The sequence below is a fragment of the Chanodichthys erythropterus genome, chromosome 7 (genome assembly GCF_024489055.1).
Source record: "Chanodichthys erythropterus isolate Z2021 chromosome 7, ASM2448905v1, whole genome shotgun sequence".
Classification (NCBI taxonomy): Eukaryota; Metazoa; Chordata; class Actinopteri; order Cypriniformes; family Xenocyprididae; genus Chanodichthys; species Chanodichthys erythropterus.
In genome coordinates this window covers 24,283,864-24,293,090 of record NC_090227.1, presented here as the reverse complement: position 1 = coordinate 24,293,090, position 9,227 = coordinate 24,283,864, and the positions used below count along the sequence as shown (strand labels likewise).

The following is a 9,227-nucleotide window of genomic DNA, read 5'->3' as shown; positions in this document are numbered from 1 at the left end:
CATCTGAGGGAGTGACTGATTGTCCCCAGTTTATCTGATATTAGGGGAAATGGATTATTCAGACGCTTCAACAATTGTCTGTGGAAGATAGTAGCAAGAAAACTCATTCGCCTGATCCTGAAAGATACAGGCCCAATTTGGCTGGACGGTTTTCCTTATAGATACCAGATGGGAATTTAGAGAGGACATTTCCTACATCTGAGGATGAAAAAAATATATGGCAGATAGATTTTTTTTTTTTTTTTGCCACACATCCAATTGTTTGTCATAGAGAGAGAGAGTGAGATGGCTAGAGGATACAGTGCCAACAGAGAGTGCTGTTTGTTTGTAGTCTATTTTCCTTTAGATATTAGAATCCTGTTTGGAGTCCTGGATGCACAAGAAGAACAGATGGGACTGGGCGACACTGATGGTTCTGGAGACCCGAAGAGAAGCCACATTGACGAGTGTCCAAGGTGGAGCCAAGGTGCCTGAGGACTAAGGCACAGCTGGTGGAACTGAGGACTGAGGTGGAGCCAGAAGGAAGGGAGAGCCACAGGGAGCCAAAGGGGTGGAGAGATGGAGTGCAGCGGATGACTTGGAATTCCATGGGGCTGAAGAGAACCAGCAGAGGCAGGGCTGAGGAACTGGCTGATTATTTCACATTTAATGTGAACTTGAACTTAAGTCAGGTATGAACACAATAAGGTCATATATCAGGTAGATATATGATGTTGTTGGTGATGATGATGATAAAACAACAAATTTGCATAATTTCGCTGTCAGGCGGAAACCTCATATTTATAACTGTATCATCAAAATCTAATTATATAATAGATGTAGTGGAATATTTAAAACAGTAAACTTGCTTTAACTATGGGAAATACCAGACTAAGACACATTTCCGCTAATCAAATACAAAAAAACAAACAAACAACAAAAACATTAGCCATATAGACACAATGTTTCTTGAGTAAATAAAACACTGTACTTATTCAGACATCAGTTCTTTATTTACTTTTGCATTGCAAACATGCAGAGATCTCAAAACTGCGTGCAGCACTTTATTTACGATAGATGCGGGGCAGAGTTATGAGGTTTGACGGACAGGTTGAGGATCCAAAGCAGTTACGACGTTAAGTCACAAGCACTTTTAAATCCCTTTCATTGGTATTTGTAAAACCCACATACATTGGGGCTGGTACAGATTTTAGTAAACTCTCTGTTTTTATGGATTTGGTGACTGCTTTAAATCTGCAGCTCTTCACATCAGAGAAATATGCTTTCTAGGATACAAAATTAAGAAGTTTAGATGTCAACAGAGTGCATTTGGATAGCACTTAAGACAATGTATGTCAAATTGAAAGGGGTAACAGATTTTGGTAACCTGTAATACTGACTTGTCAAATTTGGTGACCCTGCTGTATGTGTGTAGCTGTTCATTTAATAGTAAAAGCGTTTTTAAAATAAAGAAGAGAGGAGGTTTGTTTTGGTAAGCCTTTCTCTGCAAGCATGTGGGAATAAAAAAAAAACAAAAAACAAAAACAAGGCACTCAGATTTCACTGCCCTAGTGACATAGGAAGGGGACCTTATTATAATATTGCAGCCCCTTATTCTGCATGCTTCCACCCATGGCGCCGCCATTTTGTTTTTGCAAGTGACAACGGTGTACCAGTTCTAACGCCATGGCAAAGCATGCTAACTGTTCTGTTGTTGGCTGCACAGATGAGCACAGAACTCTATTTAGAGTCCCAGCCTCAGAGGAGACAAGAAAGGAGTGGATTTATTTTATTTTCAATGGAAATCCCCCAAAACTAGGGGTGTAACGATATATCGCAGTCCGATATTTTGCGATGCAAAAATGTTACAATATGTGTCGCAGAGTGATGTCAATACTTTTACGATATGATGGCAGTCTAATCTTATTGGTTAAGCTGCCGACCTTACCTGCGTGACCTACTCTGCAACATGGAGGTGGCAGTGAGAGAAGATTGGTTGGCACCGCATATTTAGGGTGTGTCTCAATCAGGAGCATATTCTTCGTACGTTGCTTAAAACATCCGAGATCAAACGAGACATCCAAGATAACATGGTGCTCATCATAATCTGGCTAATTAGGTTCCTCAAACACACCTGCCGCTTATGATTAGTATAGCTGGATTGAGTTATCTGAGATAACTGCGCGTTCATGCGCTGGTTTAAAAGGGGATATGTATCGATAGTAGAAACATTGATCAGCAACGCTGCTATTGGCTGCTCACCATGGCCAAAGAGCGCGCTCAGTTTTTCACCGCAGCAGAGCAAAAGTTATTGCTAGAAGGATATGCTGAATTTGAAACCTTAATTAAAATGCCAGGGAACACCTCAAAGCGTGCAAAAGCCAGGAAAGAGGGCTGGCAAAAAGTAGCAGACAAATTAAATGTGTAAGTGCTCCATGTTATGGCTCTATCACATATAACAGTATATATTGTTGTATTTTTAATAATTTCATAATTGCTTAATGTGAGAGCCACCTCAGGACCCACAAGAACATGTGAACAAGTAAAAGTCAAGTACAAGAATATTCTCCAAAATGGTAATCTTTTCTACTTCTACTGTTTGTGTGTTTTACCAAAAAAATGTTCAATGATGTGTTTGTCTGTTTATAACAGCAACCAAGAAAAAGACGGAGCAGAAAAAAACAGGTGGAGGTCCTGCACCCCACATTATACCCCGAGTTAGCCCTTGGGTTAAACGTGAACCGACCCATTGTGGAGGGCATCCCTGGGGGCACCTCTTCCTTAGACCAAAATCCAGGGACCAGTAACAGCAACACCTTCATTACTGGTAAAAGAGTTTTAAATGTATCTTGCTACACTGTAAATACTTTGTTGCTGCATTAAATGAAGTGTGCCTATAATCCTAATGGCTGGTACTGTCATTTTAACTGATTAAATATTGAGTAGTGATGACTTGTGAAGTTGAAAACTGCATAACCTAATTCAAAAAATTGTTGCTATGTTACTGATCAGATTTGTTCCTAGTTTAGTTCATTGTAATTCCATTGTGTTCTCCTCTTTTTTTGCAGTTTTACATAATACACCAACACTTTTACCTGTTCCCAACAAAGTGGTGGCTGTAATATGTGCAGTAAGTGGACTTTTTCTAACTTTCCATCAAAAGTAAAGAAAGTGCAACACTTTGGAATACCCATTTGTTACTTTTGCACATGACAGTGAAGAAACCCTCTCAGATGACTGTCCTTTGGTGGAAGTAGTTGTAAGTGCATAAAGAACTTAATTTATAGTTGTGTACATATTATTTCTGACTACAATCTGACTTGCAGGAGAAAAGGCCAGACAGGCCTACTGCACAAAGTGATAAAAAGGTGATTAGTGTAGTACTTTTCCTTTTTATTTCTGTTGCATGAGGCTTGTGTTGATTTTTGTTTTTGGTTTGGTTTTGATAATTATTTTTATTTAAAAATGGCACAGAGTGATATCCGTAATCTATATAAACAGCATCTAAAACAGAAAATACAGTATTTTGACCTGAAACGCCAAAAATTAAGGGGAGAAAAAGAACTTGACCCTTTAAAGAAGAGAAAACTGGAACTAGAAATTGAGTTGCTTCAAAAGGAACTTCAGAGTAAGTGCTAATACACTATTTCACAAAGAGGACTATTGCTGACCATGGATAACAATATATCTTATTGCAGGCAAAAGATGACCATCAATGGCTTCTATTGACATAATCATTGAAATAAACCTCAAGGAAGTAAGCATGTTGTCTTGTCTTTTATTAATTTCATGAAGGCTTTTGTGTGTAAAGAAGAAATCTAATCAAAAATGGTGTTCCACAGTTCTGTCCCGTGCAGCTCTGCCATGAGGGTGGTCCAAGTGCACTGGCTGGAGCTCATCATCAGGCTGCACCTCCACCACATCTCCTTTCTGATGGTGGCAATATTGTGGAGTACTGCACATGCAACAATGTCACAGACCCTGTCAGGTGCAACCCTCGGACCCTTCAGACACTGAAATCTTTCCTTTAGTTGCCCAAAGGTCATTTCAATGTGTGCCCTTGTCCTGGCTAGAGCTGCATTGAAACGGGTTTGTGGTCCGGGGTTTGGGTCAGGGAATGGCGTCATAAAATACTGCCTGCAGGCATAGCCCCTGTCTTCAAACAGGATCCTGTCATAAGCACCTGGAAAATGCAGTTTTGTTAGACTCTGAATGAATTTATGTAATCCAGTGAGCCTGATATTAAATTGTTCCTTACCACATTCAAATAATGTGCATAAATGTGACTCTCTGAAAATCCTAGAGTCATGCACAGAACCAGGCCATTTTGCTTCCACATTTGTGATGTGGAACATGGAGTCACACACCATCTAAGATATTTTTAATCAGTCAACTGCATACTTTTTGATTACATTACTTTTGTTTTTCATATACTAGTAGTGTGGTATAAGAATCGTAATAGTAATTTCTGCACATTTACACTGTGAAATCCCTTTCGGTTCACAAAATCCCCTTCATTGGGGCCTGGTGGGGCCTTGATGGGGACGTGTGTGCAGTCTATGGCACCAATCACATTAGGGAAGCCTGATGAAGAAATACTGTAAGTCCTACTTTTTGGAATGTTCATGGTTGCATGATCTTCATTAACAATTATATAAAAAAATTCTGCTTCACAACCTGTGGTCTTAAGTGGCTTGGAAATACCACAAACCCCCCTAAAAACTGCTTGAGTGCCAGATAACTTTGCGAATGGCATGACAGACAGCACTTTTCACCAAGTTGTCTGCATCACCAATAGTGTAAAGGAAAGTGCCACTCACAAAGAATCTCAAAGAAATACAAACAGTTTGTGCCATTGTTAAAGCCCGACTCCGACAAGTCGAACATTTCACGTGTGGTTCCAACAAATTAATGATGTATATGACAACCTCACAAGAAAAACGATATCTCTCAATAAGTACATTGTTGTGATGCGCTATCCTGTCAAATAGGTCTAATTCGAAAAGCTCTTCAAATTACTCTGGCACCTTCAGCAACAGGTTCCTCTCATAAAAACGGACAAGCTATGGCTGTGAAAGACTTCCCGTATCAGCTCCGCTTATGAAGCCGGGATCTAATCCTGTTAACATGAAATAAGCCTGCTCGCGAGCAGGTTCAAACTTGTGCACCTGTTGCTATGACAGCAAGTCCAGGATGAGCGTCGAAGAACCAAATAATCCAAGATCATGCCAAATCGCCAACAATCAAATCCAGCTAAGTGAGTAAGCGACATACGAAGAATATATAATGTGCTAATAATGGAAGCAACGCAGTCGCGACGCGCATGCGGTGTGTTTTCCAGGTGCATCGAAATGAATTATTCTCAACTTTTCAGAATGCCGCAACGCAGGCCATGTGACAAGAACCAACCGATCAGCTATGGCCTTTCCACAACAAAACATCAAAATCTCAGCTGAACAGCTGATTATGCTTTAATATTAAGTTGAAGAAGTCATTCAAATAATTTAATATTTTGAAAGATACATGTTAATTAATAATTTCAAAGATATATATAAAAGATTTATTCTTGTACAAACAGATACTGTAAGCAATACATAAAGTATTAAATGAAAATGCCTGAAACATCTGGGTATTTGAAAAATATTGCATTTATTCCAAGTAAGCTGTGATACAGAATGCACTAAGCCAGAGCCTATTCATTTCATGTCTGCCAAGCCAGAGGTTGTTCACATCATGCCTGCCACACCTGAGTCATCAGCCAAGATGGCCGTCACACCTGAGTCTTCAGCCAAGATGGCTTCCACACCTGAGTCATCAGCCAAGATGGCCGTCACACCAGAGTCATTAGCCAAGATGGCTGCCACACCAGAGTCATCAGCCAAGATGGCCGCCACACCAGAGTCATTAGCCAAGATGGCTGCAACACCAGAGCTTCCAGCTGTCATGACTGATATGTCATTGTTGGTTTTGGGTGTTCTTTGTTTTCATGTCTTTTATTTTGTCTTTTTCATAGTCATGTTTTTGGTCACATGATTCCCTGTTCCCTCATGTGCTCCCCTTGTAAATGTGTCATGTTGTCATTGATTGATTTAGTCATGTGGTTTCTTAGTTCAGTTATGTAATTGGTTCCTTGTCTCATTGTTATCAGGTGCGTCTTGTTAGCTCAGTCTGTTAGTATATATAGTCCTCATATTTTCACTGACCTTGGTCTAGCTTTGTTTAGTGTAACCCACTGTTGGTGAATTTCTGTCTATGGTTCATGGTCAAGTTCAAGTCAAGTCTTTTTTTATTTGGTATTTGGTTCATGTTTGGATGAAATAAATTGCATTTGGGTTCTTTAAGCTCACCTCCAGTGGATGCTTGTTACAGTTTGTCTGGCCTTGCCTATCCCTTTTTAAATATAAGCAGCAGAGAGATGTTTATCAAAATAAACCGTTTTTGGTGGGGGGAAAAGTACTTTATAAGTGGACATCAGGAAAACAATAATAACGCAGAAATGTATGTTAGGTCCCCTTTAGGCCGTGTGTCCACCAGAGCGTTTTTAGCCAGCTGAAAACGCTAGGCGCTCTGCTTAAAACGCCTATCTGTCAGCGCTTGAGAGCGCTTCTGCAGCGCAGTGTTTTTTTTTCCGTTGAGACGCTTTGTTGCTATGATACGGAATATCCACGTCACTGTTACTTATAACTGATTTTGCAGGTAATTTTTTTCAGGCTAAAAATGTTCACACAATGTGGAATTACTTGCTATGTATGTTCGGAGACCAGCAATATTAATTTCTCATCCATTTTGTTTCTGTTTGTTGATGTCGCTGTACAGCAAGAGTGTGACAGTTGGTCGGAGTTGTATTTGTCCCGCCCCTCCTCCACTCTGATTGGATGGCTGGCTAAAAAGTGACAGTGATGAGTGCAGCGTTTTACTCAATGTTGAACATTCTTCAACTCGAGGCGACCAGTAAAAAACACCCAACTCTCAGCGCTTCTGCGTGAAAAAGACGCTTAGCGCTTAGTTACGCTCTCGGCATTTAAAAAACGCGGCGCTCCCATTGAAAACAATTGAAAAAGTATGCTAGCAGCTGGAAAAAATGCTTAGGTGGACACACGGCCTTAAGCATGGAATGCTACACTTGCAAATCATATGCTAATTTAGCAAGAAATTTTATCAAATTAAAATCGACTGATTAGCACACTTCAGCTTCTGACATGTCGTATTTCAGATTTACATCCTGTGTGACATCCGTTCCTACAGTAGTGATGTGCAAATGATGAGAAAATTTACAGCTTCACATGAAAAACAACCTCTCATTACCCCATTTAGGACACTGTCCTGTAGTCTATGGGAACAGTGGTGTACAGTTGTTCATACAGGGTGCAAGGTGTGTGTGTGTGTGTGTGTGTGTGTGTGTGAGTATGTGTGTGTCGGGGTGACGGCACAGCTACCAGCCACTTTAATTAATAAGAGAATACCTCTGGACGACAGCCCAGAACCCAGCTATCATACAGCCATTCTGTCAACACACACTGCCAAAATTTTGGGGTCAGTCCGTGTGAGGTGAAATGCGGAAGGACATGACTAGTTACAAAGGAAGATGTCGGAAGGGACGAGAAAGCATTTGCATGTTTTTAAAATTAGATTCCCTATCAACTGTATAGCTTCAACCAGGCTAAAAGTGCCAGCACCACATTTCTCCAGTTCAGAATTTAAATTCTTAATTTCTGCTTTTTTGTGCATTTTGTGCACTGACTCAGGATGGAAATGTGCATTACTCAGCAGAATGGATTTAAACATGATAAGTGTTAAAACTTTTTACTGGTAGCTGATAACACTATAATTTCATTAGCTAAATTGTTTGATAAGCTAATTATAGGAGCAGGAAATTCATGTGGGTTGGTTAACTAATTTAACTTAATGCAGTTTGTAACAAATTAGAAATTTTTACACTTTTGTAGCCATTTTTTTTCCACGTATAACAAAGTTAAAGTCTCAGGAAGAAGGAGGCGGAAACAGCGAATGATCAACATAAAGTTTAATAACAAAATAAACAAACAATAAAATGAAAGTAAAGTGGCAGCCCCTCACAGACGACTGCCACAAATAAACATAAAAAACAACAACAAAGTCCAGGCCTGGTCCTCTCTCCTCCTTCACTGCCGTCACTCATCCTTTTATCCTTCCAGAGCTCCTCCATGGAACTCGAGACTGGTGTGGCTCACCAGATACTCGGCCACTGGCCTCGCTCCATTCCCATGGCTCTCAGCCCTGCACTGCTTGCCACACTACCGTTCAAAAGTTTGAGGTCAAACAAATGCAGCATAAGAGAAAAAAAAACCCTCAAACTTTTGAACAGTAGTGTATAATTTGCAATTCTTCATAACCACCTTCCCAGTTTCATAAAGGTAAGTTTTATATTACTGCACCTTTAATAAGCAGGGATGTTGGTTCCCTTTCGAAGTGGAACTTTGACACTGCGTCTTGGTGTAGATGCTATGGGGAATGCCCTCAGAGTGACCGGTGTCTGAGCATGTGTATACACACGCCCATCTTTTGGCAAACGGAAGTCTGTGACGTCACATGCAGAGCTCCCGTGCATTTAAAAGGGCGCCAAAGTTACACATCATCTGGTTTTTTTGTCTTCAGGAGCCATTTGTTGTAGTGTTCAGAGAAATAGATAACATGAGTTTTTATGAAGTGTATTCTTCTGTGTCCTTGCTTTATGATACCAGAGGACACACACAAGCTCTGTGTTATCTGCCTTGGAGTGGAGTATGCATGTTCAGTTCTTGAGGGTTCAGCAGTTCAGCTGAATGTGCTCACTGTGAAAAGTTTTCAGTGAAGAAACTCTGTTCACACTTGTCCTTTTTCTCAAGGGAAGAGAAACAAACGTCTGCAACCAGCGGTTTTGACCCTGCTGCTGCCAAGGCAGCATGGCAGCTCTGTTCGTGGGAGTTGCATGTTGAGCTGACAGAGGAGAGAGAGGGTTCTAAACGGTTCTAAGGTGGTTTCTTACTGCTACATGTCAAATGAGTCCATCCTGATATTCTGGTTTGTAGTTAGATCTTTAATAGCAAATTCTCAACATGCCACACAATTTGAGTAATTAGTGAGTAACATGAGTCATTAAACAGAGTTAGAGATTTGAATAGGGTTAGCAACATACATGGTGCTTGGCATTCTGGGCTATCAAGCAGACTGCCAGTTCCATTGGTCCTTTGATGGCAGAGATGGTGGTCACGTAGAGGCACCTGTGGCTT

General features: G+C 40.5%; 1 pseudogene; it reads right to left on the bottom strand.

Moving 5' to 3' along the window:
* Nucleotides 1-3,797: 3,797 nt before the first annotated feature.
* Nucleotides 3,798-5,924, bottom strand: LOC137022904 (putative nuclease HARBI1; annotated as a pseudogene).
* Between the last annotated feature and the right edge of the window lie 3,303 nt (nucleotides 5,925-9,227).